This window comes from Apium graveolens, chromosome 2, assembly GCF_009905375.1.
Source record: "Apium graveolens cultivar Ventura chromosome 2, ASM990537v1, whole genome shotgun sequence".
Classification (NCBI taxonomy): Eukaryota; Viridiplantae; Streptophyta; class Magnoliopsida; order Apiales; family Apiaceae; genus Apium; species Apium graveolens.
Genome location: NC_133648.1, coordinates 80,107,769 through 80,134,613, shown reverse-complemented (window position 1 = coordinate 80,134,613; position 26,845 = coordinate 80,107,769).

Sequence of the window (26,845 nt, the reverse complement as noted above, 5' to 3'; positions counted from 1 at the left end):
TACTCTCTGTTCTCTGTTCTTTCTCTTTCAATCTCTTAATCTCTCGTTTCTCAATCTCTCTTTTTATTTCTTCCTCTCTGTTCCGTTTTCCTTCCCGGCGTTGCTCGCCCGTCGCCGTTTCCGGTACTTCTTCCGGTACTTTCCCCAACTGTTTCTTCTTGTTCGATTATGGCTTTGTCTTGATGGATATATATATATATATTTGTGTGTGTTCAATTTGTGTGTGTGTGCCAGTGTTTGTGTATGTGTGTGCCAGTGTTTGTGTGTGTGGGTTGTGGCGGCGCGTGGCCGCGTGTGTGCGATGTTGTTTGTCTGTGGGCTGGTCTCCTTGCTGGGCTTGACCTGTTGCAGTTGGGCCTGTTAAACTTGGGCCTGGCTGTTGTTGTTGGGCCTCTAACAGTGAGGCTAGTGATGTGTAGTTGGATTTGATTGTTTGGGCCTTTTGTTGGGCCTGTTTGCGCAGCAGATTGGTTATTGTAAATTGATTTATTTATTTATTTAATTTTCTGCAGGGAAATAAATGAGTATCATTCGTGAAATAAAAGAATTTTATGGCGAGAAAATAATATTAATCGGTATAATTTATTTGGGAACCCGTATTATATTGGGCGCCAATAAATTGTGCCGCCGTTGACGATGAACTTCGGTGAGTCAATGGTGGACGGTGATGACGATATTCTGTGTCCTAAACCTTATAAATAAATAAAATGATTCGTATAAAAAGTTTTCAAAAATAAATTGTGCGTGAATATAGAAGTGGTATGGAATTAAAATGTGGATTGTTGAGGATTGTTGACATCGATTATAATCGACGGGTAGTCTTATAAATACAGAAGTTGCTGCCAAAATTTTCTAATAAAATATTTGTAAACGTACATAATTATGTTCTACGTGTTACCCCTATTTATGTTCGAGAGATGTGATTACATGATTATGTGTATAATAATAATACGAGTCGGGTTGTCGGATTTGGGTTATTAGGATTTGAGGATATCAAGAATGTCCGTATAACTAATTAGGGTACTCTGTATTTGTAGATCCCAGTCGAGTTTTCCCAGGATCGAAGTCAGCGTGAAAGCTACTTAGGGTTTTATAAAGCGTTGCAAGGCAAGTACCCCTGACCATTCTTTTATGGTTCAGTACATATGAATAGCTAAATGTTTTACTTTCGTAATGGAACATAAACGTTTTAAGTTACGTATCCCCTGTAGTTATAAATCACTGTTTTCAAATTGTTTTGGGTAGAAGTAACTTCGAAAGGTACCTATCTCGAATGAAATGATTTGCGAAATGGATTTTATAGGTGTGCTGGTTAAATAAAGGATTTTGAAAATGAGATAGGTACAAGTGTTTTGAAAAATGGATAAAACGGTCAGATATGTGATATATTGGGGCCAGAGTAGGCCTATTAAGGTGGCGTAAGAGGCTAATTCGGTTGCGCGCACTATAAAACCGATTAGTCCAGCAGGTCAGAGACCTAGCTAGTCTCTGAGTTCCGGAACAGGTGAATGGGATGGCAGTTAGAGCCGTCTGGTGTTGATAGCCTGATCAGCTGTCTTCACATATCCGCTACGTATCTGATTGGGATTTGTGATTTACATAAGAGCATAAGTAGTTGATACAGCGGTTTTATAAATGTAATTAGCATGCTAAAATTGGACTCTGGTATTTCCACAGCACACTACCATGTTGTTTTGATAAAGCATGCTAGTTAGTGATATCCGGTTATCTCTGATTTTCATTATCAAATGTTGATATCATGATTACAGCTCTGTTCCTATTATTGTTACATTATTACTTTTATTCTGTTATTCATATGTTGGTACTGCCGAGCGATTATGCTCACCCTTGCAAACTGTTATATATATCTCGCAAATGCCTAGAAGATCAGTCTAACCGACCCATGTTCCCGCCCCTACTGGACCTGGCTCCTTTGAGGTAGTTTGTATCAGGCCATGAGGTTTGAGGAGTTGCTGAATAAAGTTAGAGTGTGTTAGATGTTGAATAAAGAGTTTATAATATTGAGAACCTGAATTATACTTGAACCTGGATCGGATCTTGGTTTGGGGTCAAGTTAGTATATTTTAATAATAATTCTGTTGTTTATATTTGTGGTAATTGTGTTTAGTGACATCAACTCCTGACCCCGGGGTTGAGGCTGTCACAGTTGGTATCAGAGCTACAGGTTCAAGTACCTGATTCAGGTTAGGGATTGTGTCGAGTAGGTGATAATATGAGTCTTTAGGTGTGAGTCTGCAACTCATATAGAGGAGCAAACCTTTAGAGTCAGTCGAGGGTTCCGACGGCGTTACCGTGGCATCTATTAAATGTTTTGATAAAATTGCCTTGACCTGGTTGTGTCTTCCCTATATATTTATTATGTTGACAGTGGCCTATTGCGATTTCGAGTTCTCCATCTCGGGAGAATCCATCTGATTCGGATAGCTCAGATTTTGAGAGACCCCCTGATGCTGTTACTGAGGAGACCCTTATGCCTCCTCCACTAGTCCCTTCCTTTGTGCCTAGAGACATCCCTGGATCTGGTCCTCGTCCCTGTTGGGTACGTAGGTCTGTGTCTGCTGTCAGGGATTTCCCTCCCGGCTGCGGTCCCAGTTCTTCCATGAGGAGACCTACAGTACCTCCTGTGGCCCCTAGTGGTACTTCTTCACCGATCCCTTACCATGTTCATAGGGCGGTGAATACTTTTTTTATCAGAGATCAGAGTCTAGAGTTTGCTGCTCAGTTTGATCAGGTACCTGTTGCACCTTTCCAGGGCATCCCTGCCCCTTCCCCTGAGGTGCGAGCCCGTGTGAGAGCATTGACCCAGATGGCTGTAGAGAGGGCTAGATCTGTTGACCGTTTCATTAGTTCAGAGTTCAGAGCTGTGCAGTATCAGGACCTAGTGAACTGGCAAGTGTTTGAGCTGGGTTCCATTGGTGGCAGTGGTAGTGGCTAGACAGAGTTGCAACAGAGGGATGCAGAGCTCAGAGTTGACCTCTAGGAGTTCTGTAGTTGTTTACTTTGTATATGTACATTATGTTGTGATAGTTTGTAGTAGGCGAGGCTGCTTTGACATCCAATTTTGGTGTATATTCAGATGGTTCTTTTCAGTTAGATTTTCAGTTGTACTAGTTGGATTCTGTTGGTTATTGTATTTCAACTGCTTTATCTTATTGTTCAGTTTTTATATATTGTGCGTTGCTATTATTGTTGTTATTATTATTGTTTTTTCTGTTGCTGGCATTTTTAGATTATAATCATTCACTCAGGATGGATCCAATTAAAATGGGGATGAGAATATTGTCTTAGTGGCAACGCTCTCCTGATGCATAAATATAAACTGCTGGAGCAATCCATTTTCTTATAATATTTGATTTTGGTGGGGTTCGAACCTCGGAGATTTATTTGTGTATATATAATAATATGAATGTTTGTTGTTGGCGGGATTCGAACCTGGGAGCTTAAGTAGTGTATACTATTTTAGTGTTTGAATCTAACGGGCCTGATCATTTAATTAAAAAGATCCCACGGTCATAAATGGGGATAACCACACCAATCAAAAAATATGCATACCAATTATATCTCATTCCATTTATTATAGTATAGTATAGATTATGTAAAAAAATTGTTCTCTCCAATGGTGTTTTCCCATTAGTTATAATTTTAGTCAACCTATCTATGTTGACTATATTTTCCGAACCTATATAGACCTGAAGTGAAATTACACATCATCAATTATCATAATAAAATAAAATATTCTATTTATAATAACTTGAAAGATATCTTGAGAAAAGGTTTTAGCACCGGGGTATCCTATATGTACTCCAGTTTATTCGAAGAAACATACTATTTTTCAAAAATATCCAATTGTTATAGGAAACTCCACCGAAGTAAAGCATCAAATTTTACATAATCATTATTTTATCTATTGTAGCCAATCATTTTAGCTAATGTCCGTTGCAGATACTCTTATACTCATTTTGTTACATTAAATATTGATTGTTCTCATCACTTAACTCATTTTTTTTTAACTTTTCTTCACTAATTTACGGTTATTCTTATACTCCGAATCCCACTCAAATAGAAAGAATTGGGTGGGACCGAGGAAACACTATATAGTAAGTTCCCCCAAGCGTTTTGCTTGTTGATAGGCATAGCTTTACTTCATATATATATGTACTTCCGAAAGTTTTCGGAGGAAGTACTAAGGATGTGAGTTGACCGTTATCAACAGATAATTAAATAAGGGGGGAGTTTTTCTTTAAAACTATATTCAAAATATAAAAAAATAAGTCGAGATAATATTCTTCGACGATCTGTAATTATTCGAATAATTTTCTGAAAATCAGAAAGTATTTTAAATCAGGTTCTGCGATTTTTTAATCATAAATAAACCCTTTAAGAAATAATAATTTATTAAATGATAATCGATGAATAATTAAACCTCGAATGATTTTACTGTTAAAAGAATATATAAACAATATTCCTCAACTTATTTATGTTTAAGTAGTTAAAGTAATCTTTGGTAGATATAAGTAATCGAGTTTAAAATAAATAATTGTTGGAGTATACTTCTCCTATTCAAAATGAATATCCGAAATAATATTCATTGTTCGAGTGATTAAATATAGTTGAGGGAATACGATCATTGGAAATCATTTTAAATAAATTCGAGGTATTTAATAATTCGCAAGTGGACATCGAGTCCTTTAGAATAAAATAAATACGGACTTTCGATCGTCCAAAACATCCACGGGACGATTCCCAGGTATTTACTATAATACACATACCGACCGACTCTCGGTCTATAATATACATGTCACGCTACTCTCTAGAGTTAACATTTCTCAAATATAACAACTCCGGAATACTTCCGGGTTTTTATAACCTTACACTGACCAATCCTCGTTCTAAATATATCGTTTCAAATCTGGTACTTTATTATACCAAATCATCATATCTTATGGTTCAATATATAATAATTTATAAATCTCCGTAAAACATTTATCATGCATATATTTCAGAATTTAAAAGCAATCACAACACAACAGTTCTAAAAAGGTAGGGTTTGAAAACTTGCCTGGAGTCCAAGACACGTTTCCCCGACTTCCTCTCATTCCGGGTTTTCTAATCAACAAACATCATAATCTTAATCAGTATTCCTATTCTCATTACCAACTTATATTCCTAATAAGTTCAAGACTTCATAATTTTCATTATTTGACCGTCTCGAAATAAGTATCACTCGTTGGTTGAAACGGACGGTCAAAGTGTTCTTCTAGAATTGACTTTACCGAATATTACTATTATGTGGCTTGCACTCTATCATTTTTATTAAATCTTAAAATTAATATTTTAATACGAAACCATCTCGAGGAGCTTCTTGAGTAATTGTAATATTTATCCAAAAAGTTTCATTTTAATAAAATGAATTTAATTAGGTGAAAAGCATTTCAAAAGTTCGGTCAACTACGGAGTTTTACTATTCAAACCACTTTCACTAAAATGTTGATATCTCTCAAACCGTTAACTCAATTGATGTACCATTTTTCCGTGCTCGATCTAGACAAAATTTAGAACACATAATTTGAAAATAGTTTTCTGGTAACAGGGGTGAAAATCCCGAAGTGACAGTTTCCTATCAGGGGGTTGTTTTGACATTCGTACTCCGCGCGAACTCGGCTCCGACATTTTTATAAAATTGAAAAATCAACATTTTTACTTGAAATTATGTAATAAACTCTATTTCGTACTCTATGTAAAAATTTCATGATTTATGAACATTTTTAAGTTGATCCTTTATATTTTTAAAGTTCGTAATTCGTAGCAGTTTTTGTCGCGTAAATCACTTTTAGTAAAACGACCATAACTTTTGATCCGAAAATCGGAATCAAGTGATTCAAGTGCCTAAACGATCCTTATAATATTATCTATCATAATCAAGGGTTAATTTTCAAGAAACTACAGTTTACATCTTCAGGACTTTCTGCAGAAACTGAAAGTTATGTTTTGTTCGTTTTAACGAGATTACGGTTACGATCGGAGTTTTGTTTATGCCTTAAATCATTATACTACCACCAACAATCACCATATCATCATAAAAACACTAATTCCTCACAATAACATCATGTTCTTGAGGTAACAACAATCAACCTTAAATCTACTTAACTAAACATCAAGATCTTAACAATATCACCACTAAAACTAGGTTTATAACTACATACTAAAAGGATCTTGAATTTGAATCTTAAATTAATTTGGGTCAAAGATTTTTATCTTTATTGAAAGCTTGAGATGTGTTCTTGAGGATGGTGGAGTCTTGGGAGTGCTTAGTATGGTTTTTGGAACCTAAAACCACCATTAAAATCAAGAAACCAAAGAAGAGTTACTATTCATACTATTCACTAGCAACTTTCTTGATTTTATTTCACCCATAAAACCTTGATAAAAAGGGATCAAAGATTTATCTTACCTTAATTTGGTTGTTAGGAAGATTGAGAATTAATGGTAGGATTTAACCATGGCTAGAACTTGAGGTTTTGAATTTGATTTCTTGGTGAAGAAGAAGAAGCCGAATGGAATAAATGGGGAGAGAAGAAGTGTTTTTATGTTTGCTTCCTTGGTTGCTTTATGGAAATAATGCAAGTGGTAGCTTGTAATTGATCTTTATTCTCTATTATATATCCTATGATTTATTCTTGTTACCAAATCCTTGGACAAATCTAACCAGGCTTCCTAGTTTACAAGCTAACCTAATTAGCTTAGCCATTTAGCTTACTATTCTCTAGCCCTTGGTTGATCATCCTATACCTTAGCTCACTATTTGATAAAGTAACCATGGTTACTTTCCTACCATGGTTAGTTAGTGAATTACGTTTATTTAAGCGTTTACGCGTTCGCTCGGTCGCTTAAACATTTTCGTAATACTTTCTTGAAAATGGTTCGCAACGTAAATCCTTTCGTATTTATTCCTTATGTTTTAAATTATCATACTTGAACATAAATCCGGTGGGTTTTAAATTTGTAATTATATTGTGATTCCCGTAATCCTCGATGATTCGTAAATATGGTCGTTTTTCAAAGTTCGTTTTCTTCGAAAACTAATAGCGTTTACATACACTCATTTGGTACGTATAATCATAATATCAACTTCGAATCTCATTTATTTTCATGCACAACATAGTGTGGGCTAAAAAGTTTTTCCCGTCTGTCAGGGTTACTATTCATTAGGCGTTTTACAAGGTCTCAAAAATTCAAGTTGTTATATTACTATTCAAAAAGGTCTTTTACTGACGTAAAAAATTTGGGTTCTTACAGTCTTCCCCCTTAAAAGGAATTCGTCCCGGAATCAGTTCAGAAACAGGTAGGGATATGCTTCTCGCATGACAACCTCGAGTTCTCACGTTGACCTTGCAGTATTTGATCTCTTCATAAAATTTCCACTCATCCATCCAATATATTGCTGGGTACTCGTCCTTGTAGTCTTATGACCTCTACACGTTACTCGACATACGCTAAGTCTAGCTACGAGTTTATTAGCTCATTTTCAATCATATTTTTGGTTTTGGCGGTTAAATTTCCTAACCTCGATTCATGGTACTCGTTATAAACTTGGTGACCATTCGACGATGGTGCTAATTTATAAGTGAACTTTCTTAGTCCTTTAATTCTTTAACTGGTCCAATAAATCTTAGGTTCAACATTTCTTTCCCTTTCGAATCTCATCACTCCCTCCTCGGGAGGTACTCTCAATAATACTTGGTTCACTACTTCGTACTTTCCGTCTTTATAGTTCTGGTCCGCATATCTCTATTATTCATCCTGGGCTGCCACTTCTAGGAATTCCTTTGGTCTGTTAACTCAAATATGGTCCAGTATCCTCCGCTACCAATTTCTTCCCAACCTAAGAGAGAACGATTCTTTATTCCGTACAAAGCTTTGTAGTCGTTCCAATACACGCATGATAACTCGTTATTGTCGATAATTCGATTAGCGTCAACTGGTCGCTTCATTTCCCTTAAAATCTATAATATGGACGATTAGCGCATCTTGTTTAGAATCATCCTTCAACTTATTCGTTTTCCCCTTCCATCGGTCCTACTAGTGCTAGAGTTTCGTTCATTAATGTTTTCCCATTTTGGAGCATCATCTATGCCGATTATTTTATGTAATAAGTTCTCGTCGCATTTCTACACGCTTGCCTCATGTTACACGCTTAGCGTCAGATTTAACATTTCTTCCTGTAGTAACGTAAGGCACATCCTCGTCCTGTTGCCATCTTGAAGGAAGCACCATTTCATACGCAATTGATTGACATGTTTTAGGATCGTGGAACGTTCAGCTTCCATCATCGGTTGGACTTCTTTAATCATTCCCCGTATAATATCTATAGTACTACGATACCTTCTGGGTCGTACTTATTATCCTCGCTAGTGCCTTAGACGTATTCACGTTTATTGGTATCTGCTACCAGTGGCCTTTACAGGGCGTGTATGATCTTCTTTGCCTTCTATCAGCTTTGATAATCCTTCATTCTACCACATTGTCCTTCATAAGAATATCAGCGACTATTTTTCGTATGCTAGCGTGGTAAGTATATCTACATGAATTATCTGTCAACAATAGGTGATTCCCCAAACCGTTCCAAATAAAAGGTAAGCCGCTAGACGTATCTTCAATGGTCAGGATAGTCCTCTCATTCTACTTGTCGATTTGAGAACTCTAAGTCATTCCTTTGTCCGTCCTTTTTCGCAAAATATCTTGGGAAATAGTCCCGTTAATTAAATCGTGGGTCCTTGCGTGGCGCAGTCGTCACAGGGTCTCTCTGTTCCAATTATCTCTTCTGCGTTCTTAAAAATTTTGTAGAGTGGAAATCTATCGTTTGCATAATAAAATAAGCGGTCTTATTTAATCTATTACTCAAAATCCTCAAATAGCACGACGGCTAACTTGGTTCTTGATAATCCTCCTTCAAAATTTATTATAATTAACTCTTACTCCTATTTGGATCATCTATAAGTCGTAATCGCCAAAATTTTAATCCTCGCCTTTCCGTTTTCATTTTCAACCACGTCGAATACTTACTTACCTACTCAATGGCATCCCTTTTCATATTCTGTCATGACTAATATCCGTTTACGTTTTTAGGCATCTTTAAGTCTTCCTGTTAAGTAATAAAGGGTTCTTTTCATGCAATCCTTCTCATCAGTTATTCTGAGATTTGTCATCCTCAATATATCTTTTCCTACTTAAAATATCGGCCACCACATTGACCTTTCCTTGATGATAATAGATTTCTCAATCATAGCCTTTGATCAATTTGACTATAGCCTCTATCTCGTGTTCAGTGTAAGAAAAAAAAATCCAAAATTTTCTCATAAGTAATCTCCTTGTCCCTTTCAGTCTGAACCTTATCACAATTATTCTAGATCATTATTAGGACGCCTTATGTCACGGTCCTTAAGCTGCTTAGATTATCATTACATTTTATACAAAATCCTATTTTTATTACCGAGTATTTCTAACGAGAGGTTATAACTAATCTTATGTTCACTTTTTGAAAATCTTATTCCTCGAATTCATACATGATTGGTCTTTCCCGAATTCATTAGTTCTTATCCCAATAGTGTTTCACAGAAGCGTACCTCACTAATCACGTTATATTTTTATTATCGTTCTTTTATAACCATGTTAAAGATTCTTATGATAATAACTAAACATGGTATTCCCTTTTTAAAATAACTTACTCATCACGATGCTCCGATTGCACCATCATAGCACTGAGCTTTCAGTCTCATATTATAACAATCGGTTCTCAATTATACCTCTCTTTATTCGCAAGACAATTAGCCTTGGAAAAATGATCTTCACGATATCGATGAAATTTAGACAATCTTAACAAGATTTCAAAATCTAACCTCTGAACAAATAATGAGCTCTGAATAAAAGAGTCACAACACTCAGAAAATTTATAACTTGGAAGGAAGAATACAACAAGGATTATCCTTCCATGTCCTTAGAATTTTATATTGTGATATTATAGAGAATATCCATTGAAAACAATGATTTCTGAATAATAACATCATACGAATGATACTTGTAAGATTTTCCCATATTAAGAATGCTTTTCTTTTCGAATAACGAAGGAAATTTGAAATAACATTCTCAACCAAAGATTAATCATTGAGGTTTCAAAATGATGTTATTTTGAAGGAAGGAATTTTACTCAATGATTAAAAAATAAGGAAGTATAATATTCTTCAATCACTTTATGATTTTAATTGATTATTCTTTATATAAACAAAAGAATAGAATATTTCATGAACAAAATATTTCATCAAACTGAATATGAATTCTCGTTTGAGTGGGTGACCTAGTTATGTCTCAATTAATTCATTCTTTGAAAATTTCATCAACAATTAAATTTTGCATATGTAATGCACTATGAAATAATAAAAATTTGATTGGAAGTGGAACTAGCAAAATAATAGCTAGTCCATATCAAGCAATATTATCAATTGGCTAAGAAAATGGCCAGCACAATTGGTTTGGCCCATAGCAACTAGCTAGGACGATTAGCTAGGCTTTTGTTGTATTAATTAGAATTTTGACTAGTTAGGACAATTAACTAGTCATTCATGAGAACATATGCAACTAGGCATATTTCAGTTTGTTTGTAAAAAAAATCTCAACATCGTAACCATTGAAGAAATTGTGGCTACCTGGATGACGATTTTGAAACAAAGAGTTTTTAAATTTGGGCCGAGAAAGACAATTATAACTCTGAATCGAGTGGTCTTGGCATCGGAACAGTCGATAGCCTCTTATCAAATATTTCTTTCCAAATAAAGGGTACACTCATAGGTGCCCTAATTCACATATTTTATCAGATCTTTAAATAGAATTGAATTCGGAATACCAATATCAAATTGATACCTTTACTATAATTTCAAAGTTCAATATATAATTTCATCTCGATTAGAAGAAAAGGATTCCCGAGGAATATATGGATATTGGATAATCCATGTTTTTAACAATTTGTTAGATATTTACAATCTCGACTGAGAAGAGTAAGTATGAAAGAAGAATCAAATGAAGATACTTATTATGAATATTCATCGATGAATTGAGGGAAAATTTATATATATATAAAAAAATCTCTTGGATAATTGAAATGAAGTATAAATATCTCTAAGTTGAACAAGAAGATCATAATCTATGAATGAAAGTTCGTGGATTAACTAAAAGAATTGAACAAGTCCTGATGTGGGAAAAGACTATTCAAGCTGGTCACATCAGAAGTTCAAAGTAGTGAACGAAAAGGATTGCCTGATATGACTTATCAAGGCAATACGAATGATCAACAATTTGGAGGGAGTAACGTGACAGTGAGTAGGTGCCAAAATATATCACTGATTATCCTAACTCTCGTCATTATCCATCTGAGGATGATCCCATCTCTTCTTCTTCGTAATTCCATGTTTCAAATAGTTTCTCTTTCAACATCATTTTAAAATCGCTTACTAACTTGACTTTCGCACGTATATCTGTCATTCCGGTATTTTACCTCGAAGACCTTACTCAGAAATATTCCAAAAACATCTGTTAAGCCGATAGTTGCCTGCTACATGCATCCGTTACTAACTATAAGTGGCCAGTTCCCCCTGGGAACAGATCAAAGAGATCTCTTAGGGATCTTAATACATTCCATAAGTTCAGTGGCATGTGTGTGTAATTGAATATACGTTACCGAATATATTAGAGGTCTATGAGTATATATACGTAGCCTTTGACTTCATATCTACCAAAGAATTCCGCTCTAGACTCACTGGTCTATCCCTTTTCAAAAGGTTCTAAGATCAAACCATCGCTCATTAGAATCTTAAGCCATTTAATTATAGACATGCCATCGATTCTCGATGCTCTAAAATTTTAATCTAAACCATCATATCCTTACATGTTAAGCACACTAATAATATCATGTAGTGTAGTCGTCTTACGTTAACATTCTTATATTACATTCAAATCTTCCTTAATAGAAAATATCCTTAAGGGTATATTGGACACTATCTCTGGTGAATTCGTGATTAATACAATATTCACATCCTCCTTGGTAAAATGACACGGGTCAATAACCTCAATTGTATATTAATAATTAGACTTTATGGTTCTCACATGTGATGCCCCTTCATGGGAAACCTATAAAGAACTATGAGTAACAAGGCTTGTGTTATCAAAATTTACATATAGTGTTGGCAATATCGTCTTTACCCTAAATGCCCCGAAGACTCAGCTCCGAGTTCTACATCCACATCCTTGCCAAATCATGTATGATTATAATTTTTCTTTCTCATCATTCTGATAATCTCTAATGGTTCTATTAGTCACACTTTAATACCTCAAATATATATTTAATCTAACCTACACATTGAGGCTACATCCGGTAGTCCAATGATGAACTCTATATGAGCTCTTACGAAATATCACATCTAGACAAAATCCTAACACTCTTTTATCTAAGTACTATAACTTAATGCTCTGATACCATTACTGTAACGCCCCCAAATCCGGGGTCAGGAATCTGGATCATCACGCAATCCTTCAATCATGTGTAACCTGCATTAACTCAATAATCCAATAATTCCATATCACAGACCCCCAATCTCCCACACTCACAAGTTATAGCCTTAGAAACGACGTAAAATAAGTATCAATAGTTATTAAAACTCAAATGTACTTTACAGTATCTCAAACAAGTATTCATAACCTCTACATGAAGTTACAATAATTATGACTGATATCTTATACCTATCTGATACTCTGGCACACCTGAGACAAAGCTGCCAGTGATCCTCCCCATGACTGCAAGCGACTAAGTCCCACACCGGCATACTGGTTATCTGTTGTGTTGTGTCATTTAAAAGAAAGCAAGAGTGAGCTATAATGCCCAGCGTAATAATGTATAGTATAAAAATGACTATATGATAAACTCACGTAAAACATCATATTTGATAATTACGTTTTATTCCAAAATAGTTTCCCTTGGTGATGCACACCTTTTATGAAAACAATCCTTTGGTGGATTTTATTAACCTGCGAATACCTTAATAGTAAACCCAACACCTAGGCTTGGGTTACGGTATTACATCACAATTTTAATTGGAAGAATAGGACATTCGTTGGAGCCACCGCATACGATGATCAGTCGTACTACGATAAAAGTAGCCTTTTCTACTAGTAAAAGGACGACACCTTCATATCCCGGTTATCACCCTTGCCGCATACGGGCTATGTGTCCTCATTTCGGGTATACACACACTTCGCAGGTCCTTAGGTAAATATTGTACCGTCTCCTACGGTACCAGTAGTCTATCTAATACACGAAGTACTTGGATCATATCCCTCCCTTGTTCTTTAAGAAATCCTATCATATCTCGAGAACTCGAACCACATCGAAGTTCCCCCAAGCATTTTGCTTGTTGATAGGCATAGCTTTACTTCATATATATATGTACTTCCGAAAGTTTTTGGAGGAAGTACTAAGGATGTGAGTTGACCATTGTCAACATATAACTAAATAAGGGGGGAGTTTCTCTTTAAAACTATATTCAAAATATAAAAAAATAAGTCGAGATAATATTCTTCGATGATATGTAATTATTCTAATGATTTTCCGAAAATCAGAAAGTATTTTAAATCAGGTTCTCCGATTTTTAAATCATAAATAAACCCTTTAAGAAATAATAATTTATTAAATGATAATCGATGAATAATTAAACCTAGAATGAGTTTACTTTTAAAAGAATATTGAAACAATATTCCTCAACTTATTTATGTTTAAGTAGTTAAAGTAATCTTTGGTAGATATAAGTAATCGAGTTTAAAACAAATAATTGTTGAAATATACTTCTCCTATTCAAAAAGAATATCCGAAATAATATTCATTGTTCGAGTGATTAAATATAGTTGAGGGAATACGATCTTTGGAAATTATTTTAAATAAATTTGAGGTATTTAATAATTCGCAAGTGGACATTGAGTCCTTTGGAATAAAATAAATACGGACTTTCGATCGTCCAAAACATCCCCGGGACGATTCCTGGGTATTTACTATAATACACATACCGACCGACTCTAGGTTTATAATATACATGTCACGCTACTCTCTAGCGTTAACATTTCTCAAATATAACAATTCTGGGATACTTCCGGATTTTTATAACCTCACACCAACCAATCCTCGGTCTAAATATATCGTTTCAAATCCGGTACTTTATTATACCAAAATCATCATATCTTATGGTTCAATATATAATAATTTATAAATCACCGTAAAACATTTATCATGCATATATTGCAGTATTTAAAAGCAATCATAACACAACAGCTCTAAACAGGTAAGGTTTGAAAACTTGCCTGGAGTCCAAGACACGTTTCCCCGACTTCCTCTCATTCCGGGTTTTCTAATCAACAAACATCATAATATTAATCAGTATTCCTACTCTCATTACCAACTTATATTTCTAATAAGTTCAAGACTTCATAAATTTCATTATTTGACCATCTCGAAATAAGTATCACTCCTTGGTCGAAACGGACGGTCAAAGTGGTCTTCTAGAATTGACTTTACCGAATATTACTATTACGCGTCTTGCACTCTATCATTTTTAATAAATCTTAAAATTAATATTTTAATACGAAACCATCTCGAGGAGCTTCTTGAGTGATTGTAATATTTATCATTTTTATTTTGATAAAATGAATTTAATTAGGTTAAAAGCATTTCAAAAGTTCGATCAACTACGGAGTTTTACTATTCAAACCGTTTTCACTAAAATGTTAATATCACTCAAACCGTTAACTCAATTGACGCACCATTTTCGCACGCGATCTAGACAAAATTTAGAACATATAATTTGAAAATAGTTTTCTGATAACAGGGGTGAAAATCCCGAAGTGACAATTTCCTATCAGCGGGTTGTTTTGACATTCGTACTCCGTACGACCTTGGCTCCGATATTTTTATAAAATTAAAAAATCAAAATTTTTACTTGAAATGTTTATGGAAGCTAATAAACTCTATTTTTTACTCTCAGTAAAAATTTCATGATTTATGAACATTTTTATGTTGATCCTTTATATTTTCAAAGTTCGTAATGCGTAGCAGTTTTTATCGCGTAAATCACTTTTAGTAAAACGGCCATAACTTTTGATCCGTAAATCAGAATCAAGCAATTCAAGCGCCTAAACGATCCTTATAACATTTTCTGCAGAAACTTAAAGTTATGTTTTGTTCATTTTAACGAGATTACGGTTACGATCAGATTTTCGTTTATGCCTTAAATCATTATACTACCACCAACAATTACCATATCATCATCAGCACACTAACTCATCTCAAGAATATCATGTTCTTGAGGCAACAACAATCAAACTTCAATCTACTTAACTAAATATCAAGATCTTAACAATATCACCACTAAAATTAGGTTTATAACTACATACTACAAGGGTCTTGAATTTGAATCTTAAATAAAGTTGGGTCAAAGATTTTTACCTTTATTGAAAGCTTGAGATGTGTTCTTGAGGATGGTGGAGTCTTGGGAGTGCTTGGTATGGTTTTTGGAACCTAAAACCACCATTGAAATCAAGAAATCAAAGAATAGTTACTATTCATACTATTCACTATCAACTTTCTTGATTTTATTTCACCCATAAAACCTTGATAAAAAGGGATAAAAGATTTATCTTACCTTAGTTTGGTTGTTAAGAAGCTTGAGAATTAATGGGAGGATTTAACCATGGGTAGAACTTGAGATTTTGAATTTGATTTCTTGGTGAAGAAGAAGAAGCCGAATGGAAGAAATGGGGAGAGAAGAAGTGTTTTTATGTTTGCTTCCTTGGTTTCTTCTTGGTTGCTTCTTGGTTGCTTCTTGGAAATAATACAAGTGGTAGCTTGTAATTGATCTTTATTCTCTAGTATATATCCTAGGATTTATTCTTGTTGCCAAATCCTTGGACAAATCTAGCTAGGCTTCCTAGTTTATATGCTAACCTAATTAGCTTAGCCATTTAGCTTACTATTATCTAGCCCTTGGTTGATCATTCTATACCTTAGCTCACTATTTGATAAAGTAACCATGGTTACTTTCCTACCATGGTTAGTTAGTGCGTTATATTTATTTAAGCGTTTACGCGTTCGCTCAATCGCTTAAACGTTTTCGTAATATTTTCTCGAAAATGGTTCGCGACGTAAATCCATTCAAATTTATTCCTTATGTTTTGAATTATCATACTTGAATATAAATCCGTAGGGTTTTAAATTTGTAATTATATTGTGATTCCCGTAATCCTCGATGATTCGTAAATATGGTCGTTTTTTAAAGTTCGTTTTCTTCGAAAACTAATAGCGTTTACATACACTCATTTGGTACGTATAATCATAATATCAACTTCGAATCTCATTTTTTTCATGCACAACATAGTGTGGGATAAAAAGTTTTTCCCGTCTGTCAGGGTTACTATTCATTAGGCGTTTTACAAGGTCTCAAAAATTCGAGTTGTTATATTACTATTCAAAAAGGTCTTTTACTGACGTCAAAAATTTAGGTTCTTACATAGCTCTTGGTGCTGATTAAGATGTGCAAATTAAGAAAAGTCAAAGCCCAAAAGAAAAAAAAAAATCTATGTAGCATGTTGTTATCTTTCTAAAGAGTTAGAGCCTTGGTTCTGAGCTGCAGTTCCAAATTTGGGTTTGATCTTTGCGCCAAAGGTAGTGTTTATCCATTTCGAGCAGCATTAGATGTGGTTGAATGGTCTGATACAGCGGAGAAGTTTCCTGCATGCGGAATGCCAGCATTAAACATGTTACTGAACAGAGTCGGTAGTCATTATTCAAATCTCATTTTCTGTTGTCATGACTTCATTCCTAGTTGATTATGCAACTGCATGTATAGATTACGCAAGGCATATTGGAATCCTTGACTTAATGTGGCTGGATAAGCATGGTGTTGTAGTTTACTTGATGGAGTAGACCGGTGTCCACCACGTACTCTATAACTCGAGCCAAGGGTATGGAACATTGCGCAAAACATTGATTGGCTAACGGTTGTCTAAATATATGAGTTTTGTATCGGTCATGTTTCATTGGAGATTGGAACTTGATAACCAACACGACAATCTAAGTATTTTTACTACAACATTACTGGGAATTTGATGCTACCGCATGACCAATGGACTATGATTATGCTCTCGTACAGATCTTTGTACAACATCAACCGATCTTTGAATTTTGGATGCATCCGGGAAGGAAGTAATTTCAACGCTTCCTGCTGAGATGGTGCCTTCTCTATCAAAAAGACTCATAGGCCTCTTATCTCCAACGAAAACTGAATGTTTTGCAATTCCTCAGTTGATTATCACACTCTTTCCTTTAGGGTCATCAAAAAGTCGATTGAATTCATTATGATTTGAGAAATTTTCTTTAAAATAATTTTTTAAGCAGTACTCGGCCCAAATTCTGGGAAAATTTTAGAAGACTTTCTTTGAAACCGATATGCGCATCAACCTGTCAAACACAATTGATTATGAATCCCAATAGCATCAGCAAACGAAAAAGCAGATTTAACTCATATATCGCCCTTCAAGATATAATAAATTAAATTTGAAACACTTCAATGTACTTTATCTACATGTAATCGTATGTATGTATATCAATATATGCATGTATTATACGAATCAAGCGAATCCATAATGTATTTTTAATTAAATTTTGATGAACTTACCAAATCAATTTGTTTGGAAGCATAATAAAAAATTGAAGGGATCTTTTCATTTTTCCATGACAGATAAGTCCACCGCGTGCTATTGAGTTCCTCGTCTTCAATTTTTTGGATTCCTATTCAATTTATAGTGTGTTGAGTTTCATTTTGCTCTTACAATCCATTTTAGAAAAGGGAAAATTTGAAAAACAATACAAATTGAGATTATCTTACCTATCATAAATATCATAAATATGAATGTCTGATATAGTAATTTTAATAATGAATTTTCTACTAAACAAATACAATTTATAACCATGAAATAGCGAAATAAAAGGCAAGTAAAGCACTTGAGTTTGCATAGTACAATGTTGTCTTGGATAATATGTAATTTTGGGAAATCCTTTAATATTATGTGAAACATGTTAACATATATAATATCAATATTATTTGATAATTTTATTATTATTATAATAGATTCATTTATATGAAATTTTTCTTATTAGTGTTTGTTTATTGGATATAAAAACCCTTCTTCACCTCTATTTGATAATAAGTTCTATTATAATAAACCATACTTTTATCCCTTTTCTATATAGTTTATTATGGTTACCAGAGCTATAGTTTGATATGGGATAGTTTAATGAAGAGTCGCTTGGTGATTTTCACATGTTAAGCTCAAAACATGTATTTCGAGTTTTTTTCTCGGCTTCTTCTCCAAATCGGTTTTGTTTTTATTCATCCGAATGATTTTGAGTTTTAATCATGAATATTTTTTTTCTTCAAATTGGTTGGCTTTTTACGGGGATACAAATATTGGTTTTTGGTTGGAGTTTTTCTGCTGATATCATTTTGTTTTGGTTGTGACTCTCATATACACTCTCTACCTCTCTTTGATGATACTGGCTCATGGGAAAAAAATATTTATTTCCCTTTTATCTTCCTTTATCTTTCTCGTGTTTATGATGAGGGTATCCCTAAGCATATATGTATACCTACTTCGCCTTTTGTTTTTTATATCTGGTGCTCTAGGCACATTGGCCCTTTATGGGATTGTTTAATTTTATTTGGTATTCTAGGAATATTGGCCATTCGTGTGATTATTTTGGTTTATTTGGTGCTCTAGGCACACTGGCCCTTCGCGAAATTTTGTTAAATTCAGATTCAGTTTTCGTTTGATTTATGATTGGATATAGTGATATGGAATTTTATTTAATTTTGGTGTTGGTTTAATATTAGAATTGAATATTGTTTTCTAGTTAGATTTGAATAAAATTTGGTTATTTGATTTCAATACGGCTTATAATCAATTCTCGAAATCAATTCTTGTTTTAGATTAGATTTAAATTTCAAGTTGGTTTGGATTGGTTATCTGATTTGATTTAGATTTGGATTCGGTTTCTGTGGTTGTAGAAATATTTTACTTTTGAAGTCGTTTTGGTTGGTTATTGGATGACATGAATGGGTTATTATCTCTTGCCGATTGAATACTCTATTTTCTCTTATTTTGCGTTGCGCGGCTTTGGATTTCCTTGGAAGTTTTTGTTCATTTAGATTTGTGAATCTATTTTAGATTCATTTAGATGTTTTTGTTTCTGGTGTTGCAGCTTTGGATTTTCTTGACTACGTGGCTCCGTTTTTTATTTGGCAAATTCTCGATTCACCATCGTGAGTTTAAGGGAAGGTGTTACCATATATAATATCATTATTATTGGATAGTTTCATTATTATAATAGTTTTATTGTTAAGATGCTTTCCTAATTACTCTCTAGTTGTTGTTTATGTAAGTATATTCTATTTTAATCGAGAATAAGTTGTGTTAGGAAATAATGAACCAAAAACTGGGCGGCGGTGAATGACTTGTTTGAAAGTTTTAAACTTTTTTTCAGGAAACACAAGCAAAACGAAATATATTGTTGCAACTAAAAGCATATAAAGAATACAAAGATTTATATCAATTTACTTTATATATATAATACAAAGAAATTGTTGCTACAGCTCCTTAGAAAAACACAGTTGTTTCTCCTAGCTTCTTCTCAAGAACAGTTTCTTGAGTTGGCTTACAAAGAGATAAAATTTACAAGATGTTTGTGCTTAATAAACATCTTGCTTAATAAGTTTGGTGAGTTGACTTAATAAATCCACCATGACATGTATAGTCAGTTGAATCGGCATTTTCGTCACTAAAATAACTCCAAACTTGCAATCGAGTTATCAAACTCAAGAAAATTTCATCCAGGTCACTGACCATTACATCCGTTAAAAACTGAAAGGAAATCAGACAGAGAGATCTCTTAGAACACCTATTTTCAAGTACTCAAGGAAAAGGCACAAGTGGATTTAATTGTAATAATTATTTAGACATTGAGGCTCAACAGGCCCACTTGTAACAAGGAAACCCTATCGGGACTTCCTTTAAATATAGAGTCACTAGCTCATTTGTAAAGGTTGGATTATTGAATAAAGAAAAGAGTTTCTTATAAAAAAATATCCAAATATTCTTTAGATAATTTGGGTAAATCATTTGGCGCTAGAAGGAGCTTTACTCTTTAATTCCAACGAAATCATGGTTGTTAAGGAGATCGATCCACAAGAAAATGCAGTTGTACAAGTAAAAGAACAAACGGCGGAGATCACCATTGTTCCTAAGTGCAATGACGAGCAAGGACCATCAAAACAACCGGCATTACAGCCGAAATGCTTGTTCCACCCATCAGAATGAGCTACCCACGACCAACCGCCAGATACAGCCGTCACGGAGCCATCAGCAAGAAAATGCAAGTTCAAATTAGATCAACGGTTGCGAGTCCAAACTTTGAAGGGTAAATAGGTGCTCTCTAGTGATATGCGCCTACACCTAGAAAAAGTTGAACGAATAAAGTCACAAAGAGCAGAAGAACTTGAGGACCTAACCTACTCGGATGAAGTGCTTCAACTCCTGGAAAAAGAGACTCTTCTCCTTAATCTAAGTTAATACGACAACGTGCGATACACCGTTTACGGCGAGAACTCTATCAAACAACAATATCAAATCAAGAGTCGGGGGATAAATATTATGACAAGAAGGACGACGTGGAATACGAGTACTAGACATCCATCGAGTCGACACACTCGTAATCTCACGAACGCCGACAGCGCACTGTATCATCCGGAGACGTCTCCCACAAGACCGAATCTAGAGAAACTATCTCCCACGAAGAATTCATAAAAATGCAAGAGGACATGGCACATATGCAAAATCTGTTGCGTACCCAATCGAGATTTGAGACTGTAGCCGATAGCCCTCTCTCGCGGGTACTAGAAAAAGTGCGCATCGATAGAACCTTGAAAACGCCATCACTCGACCACTTTGACGGGTCATCCGACCACCTTGCATTTCACGATACCTTCGACGGTCGTATGACTTTTTTCCCGATGTCAATTCTTCTCCACATGTCTTCAAGGTACTGCACTCCGTTGGTATAGTAACTTACCCCCGCACTCCATTGATTCATGGACAATCCTGAAAAACAAGTTTCAAACCCGTTTTTCCAGTAATTATAAGGTCATCAAAGTCACAGCGTCCCTAATGACTATTCATCAAAGATCAAATGAAAGTTTCTGAAGCTTCCTAACCCCCTTCAGAGAAGAGATCGCGGAGATTCCCGACCTCATGGAATAAATGGTTGTAAATTTCCTCACAGCAGGAATCGACAAGTCGAGGCATGGTTTGCTCCTCGAGGAAATATTCAAGAAAAGACCAAAAACTCTCCAGGCAACATTTCAAATCATCGAACACCGAATGACGCTGGAAGAGGCGGTAAATTACATCTAATCCCTAGATGCTTTACGAGATTCGAACGCCGCAGGAGCTACAGCCCACGATCTCCTAAATCTGACCGACAACGAGAGTATCATCGATCCCAGAGATGTAGATAAATCGATATTCCACCATGGGATAGACGTGAAAAATAATGGCAACCCCGACCCAGAAATGAAAAGAATTCACCCAACTCAATTCTGATAAAGCGACCATATTAACCGTCTTAAAAACAGAACTAGATTACCAACACCAAGGCTAATGAAGCCCGGAAGGCCATCGAGTTCCAGGTACTGCGACTACCACGAGGACACAGGTCATACAACTGAACAATACTTTCAGCTAAGCAACCTCATTGAAGTTAAGATCCGTCGAGGATACTCGTCCACTACATTCAACAAGATGATGACCCCCACGAGAATGCAGAAATGAAGAAGACCGGGTCATTGATGTCATTTTAGGCAGAGTAGCAGCTAGAGGCTCCTCAAATAGCTTTCCCAAAGTTTATGCATGAGAGGTTTTTAATGTCAATCCCCCACATTTAAAGCGCCCGCGTGCGAACCCTTCTCCAGTTATATATTTCTCCGATGATAACTACCACCCTGGCCTTATTAAAGGTCATCAAGATGCCCTCGTAATTACCACCCGAGTAAGCAAAAACACTGTCAAAAAAATGCTGCAAGAAAATGGAAGTTATGTCGATATATTATATCACCATGCTTTCTCCAGGATGGATATTGGAGACCGACGATTTGAGAATTCTCAAAATTCCCTATATGGTTTCACCAGATATGAGGTTCACGTAGTAGGAACTGTCGATATGCCTGTGCTTTTTGGTTTGCCGCCTTGTCAAATTTGGAAGGTGGTAAAGTTTCACGTAGTCAGCGCCTCCTCTAGCTTCAACGTTATACTAAAGTGAACCACGATCTCCGCTTTGCGATCAATCACGTCCATTTCCCACTTGAAATGAAATTTCCTACAGACTTCGGAGTAGGAGAGATGACTGGAGATCAGGCAGCAGCCAAACAATGCTATCTAACCACCGTCTCACCAAAAACTAAGAAAGACGATGAGTTTGGTATTAATCAAATTCTCGATATGGATCCCCGAGAGCTAACCGACACATCAAAGAACAATTCATGCTCTCTTGTTAAAAATACGGAAGAAATTGAGGTGTTCGTCGGAAATCCCGATAAGACAACTAAGATTGGCGAAAATTTCCGCGAGCCATTAAAGCATGATATCATCAATCTCATCAGAGAGTTTTCCAACATCTTTTCCTTGGACCCTAAGCACATGCCGGTTATTCCAAAATTCGTAGCTCGGCATTTCTCCACATCAGTAAGGATATCATACCGATACGACAGAAATGAAGAATATTCTCAGATCAGAAAAAGGCGGCTATCAACCAGGAAATAGACTGGTTACTCGAGGCCGGATTCATTGAGCCGGTACAATTTCCCACATGGATATTTAATGTGGTGCTGGTCAAAAAAAGCAACAGAAAATGGAGAATATGTATAGATTACTCATATGTGAACCGAACCTGCCCCAAGGACTTCTACCCTTTCCCAAATATCAAATAGCTCATAGATGCAACAACATGTAATGAACTCCTGTCATTCATTGACGCATTTTCAGGGTACAACCAAATAAGAATGGACACCCAGGATTGAGAACAAACTGCCTTCATCGCCCATGGAGTCATGTTGTTTGGTTTGATTAAAGCTGGTGCAACATTCCAACAGATTATGGATATGATATTTGGATCACAGATTGGAAGGAACATGTTGATCTATATGATGACATGATAACTAAATCGAAGGTCGCTTCAGACCACATCACTGACCTCCGAGAAACTTTTGAGAATGCAAGAAGCCACAACATGCGGTTAAACCCCACTAAATGATCATTTGATCTCACTACTGGTAAATTTTTAGGTTTTTTTATCACCCAGTGAAGCATCAAGGCAGATTCCGCACAAACAAAAGAAATTTTGGAAATGGAAGACCCAAAATCTATTAAAGATCTACAAAAGCTAATGGGGTGCATAGCCGCCCTTCGAAGGTCCATCCCCCAATCATCAAAAAGATGCATCTTCTTCTTTTCCACAATGAAAAAGGCCTCGATGTCGGCATGTTTTGAACGGGATGATGATTGTAAGAACAGTTTCTCCAAATTAAAATCTTTTCTAACAAAGCCACCAGTCCTTACTCGACTCATGTCTGGTGAGCCACTAAGAGTTTATCTGTCCGTGATAGATGAAACTGTCACGGCCGATTTAATCTGACAAGATGAGGGGGAAAAAGTCCTAATATACTACATCAGTCACTCGCTTCGCGGTGCTAAAATAAGATATCCACAAGTTGAAAAGCTGGTATACGCACTTGTTGTTGCTAGCCGCAAGATTTGTCACTATTTTCAAGCAAGGGAAATCCATGTGCTCACAAATCAGCTACTCAAGCGAATTTTGCATAAACCCGATATGATGGGTAGGCTCGTCGCTTGGACTATCGAGCTAAGTCAATTCTTTATCGAGTATAAACCTCGAACCATGATAAAATCTCAAGTCCTCTCAGACTTCATCGCCGAGTATCAGTTCAAAGCCAGGAGCCCAAACCTCGACGAAGAACAATCAAGACCATGGTTGTTATTTGTCGATGGATCTTCCATCGCTCACTCGGGAGGATCCAGAATAATCCTCGTCAGTCCAGAAGGCTTTAAAGACCAGCAAGCCCTCAAGTTCAAATTCCCCGTGACAAACAATGTTGTAGAGTATGAAGCGCTAATTGCAGGCTTAAAACTGGAAACATACCTCGAGGCAAAAATAATAGACATATTTAGGGATTCTTAGCTGCTAAGCAGATAAATGGGGAATTCAAAACTCACAATGATAAAATGGCATTATACCTCACACGAGAACAAGACATGCTAAAGAACTTCCTCTCATGGAAACTCTCAAATGTTAACAGAGCAAAAAATCAATGGGATGTCTCACTAGCCAAATTGGCATCCTCCAATCCCTATCAATCCTGATCCTATATATGTCGAAGAATTGACAATTCTCTCAATTGATGAGCCTTCGATAGATGAGATACAAAACGCCTCTGACTGGAGAACCCCATTTGTCCAATAGATATTAGATAACAAACTGGCAGAGTCAAAAAATGAAGCTCAATCACTCATGTTCAAAGCAAGGAATTATTGTGTTATCGGTTTAACACTATTCCGACGGGCATTATCTGAGTCCTTGATGCGATGTATAGGACTTGATGAGGCTCAATATGCAATGGTCGAGGTTTATACAGGGATATCTGGTGAGCATCTCGGAGAAAAAATTTAGCTTTCAAGATCATTAGACAGGGATTATACTGGCCTACGGTCCGCAAAGACTGTTAAGAGTACGTCAGAAAATGTCAAGCATGTCAACTATACGGAAATGCTAACCATCGGTCAACTAGTCAGCTTACCTTGATCCTCGCTCCATATCCTTTCATTCAGTGGGGGATAGACATTGTAGGCCCCTTCCCGAAATCCAAAAACCAATGTCAATACATAGTCGTTGTTGTCGACTATGTGACTCAATGGGTGGAAGCAAAGCCCCATTCCAAAATTAGAGAAAAAAATGATCAAATTCTTCATGGAACATGTCGTATTCCATTTTGGAGTACTGAGAATCCTCATTTCCGACAATGGCACACAATTTGTGAGGGCAAAGTTTGAGAAGACTTTAGAAGAACTTAAAATCGATCACATCAAGGCCTCAGTTTATATCCCCAAGCCAACATATTAGATGAGGTAACAATTAGGACAATCCTCCAAAGGTTAAAGAAAAGAATCGAGTAAATTCCTCTTTGTTGGGTCGACGAACTACCAAACGTCCTGTGGGCATATAGAACAACACCTCGATCTGCAACGGGTGAGACCTCTTTTTGCATGGTGTACGGCTTCGACGCGGTGTTACCTGTAGAAATAAGCCTAATCTCCCCGCGTATTGAAGTCTTTGACCCATCTCAATCCGTCGATGGTCGAAAGATTCATAATGATCTGCTTGAGGAAACAAGAGAGGCATCAAGGCTCCGCATGATAGCGCAACAGAAGAAAATGACCAAGTACTTTAACAAGAAATTTATGGCCAGGAGCTTCAAGATTAATTACCACGTTCTCCGAGATTCCGTTGCCTTACATCCCACACTGATATAAAAATTCAAGCCAACATGGGAAGGTCCATATCGGGTGTCGATGATTGTCAGTGCAGGAACTTACGAGTTAGCACAGCTCGACGGTCGACTCATCAAGAATGCGTGGAATGAAGTCCACTTTTAAAATTTCTATCAGTAGTTTTCCTAGTACATCTCACATTGAAGCTTGTAAAACATTACCCCTCACCATTAAAAATTTCCCTCAACGTAACGGGGTCGATATGAGATTCCCGTCGGGGTTCCATTAAGTTATTGGAATAAAAGCTTTGATATTTAACCACGATTAACTCCATCACTATAATATTAAAGAAAAAAGGCAAAAATGGTCAAGTTTCCTCCATTTACATTTCCCATTTTCTTTTAAAGTCGATGAACGAAACAACTACTACAAATCCCATCACAATCCTAATCAACGAAAAAAGTGATATATCTATATATATTTATATATTTCCTGTTGGTGTCACTTAAGTAAAAAAAACATCATCATCATTTTAAACTTATAAATGAGTTACAAGCGCAAAGCATGGAACAGTTCAATCCCATAAAATTCATGTATTATCATCTCCTTTTTACTTATCAAATTCAATTATTTGATAAATAATATGGTGAAACACCAAAGAATATGAGACAACAAGAAGATTCCAATAAACTCTGACGAAATCCAAAAGCCCGGGAAAAAAATAGCTCAGTCTACGTACCATAGAAATACAACTTAAGCAAGAGACACTTACTAAATTGCGATTAAAAATTTGCACCAAGGAAAAACTTCAAAAGGTTAAAACACACGACTAATGAATTGATTAAAGGCCAATAATGATCCCAGAGTAAATAGTCAATAATCGATCAAACACGCAAACGTAATTACGAGAAGGAAAAAAAATCAAAGTTCGGAAACCAAAAGTTTATCAAAAACTTGTTACATTAATAACATAGCAAACCCCGCCTTCAAGAACCTGTGCCATCAGCTTGATTGCTGGCCTGCAAAGTGGAAAAGTCACGAATATATTCCTCGAAGGAATGTCCTTTGACATTAACACCTATACCCGCCATTCATCGAATACATCACCATAGTCATCGCCCAAAGC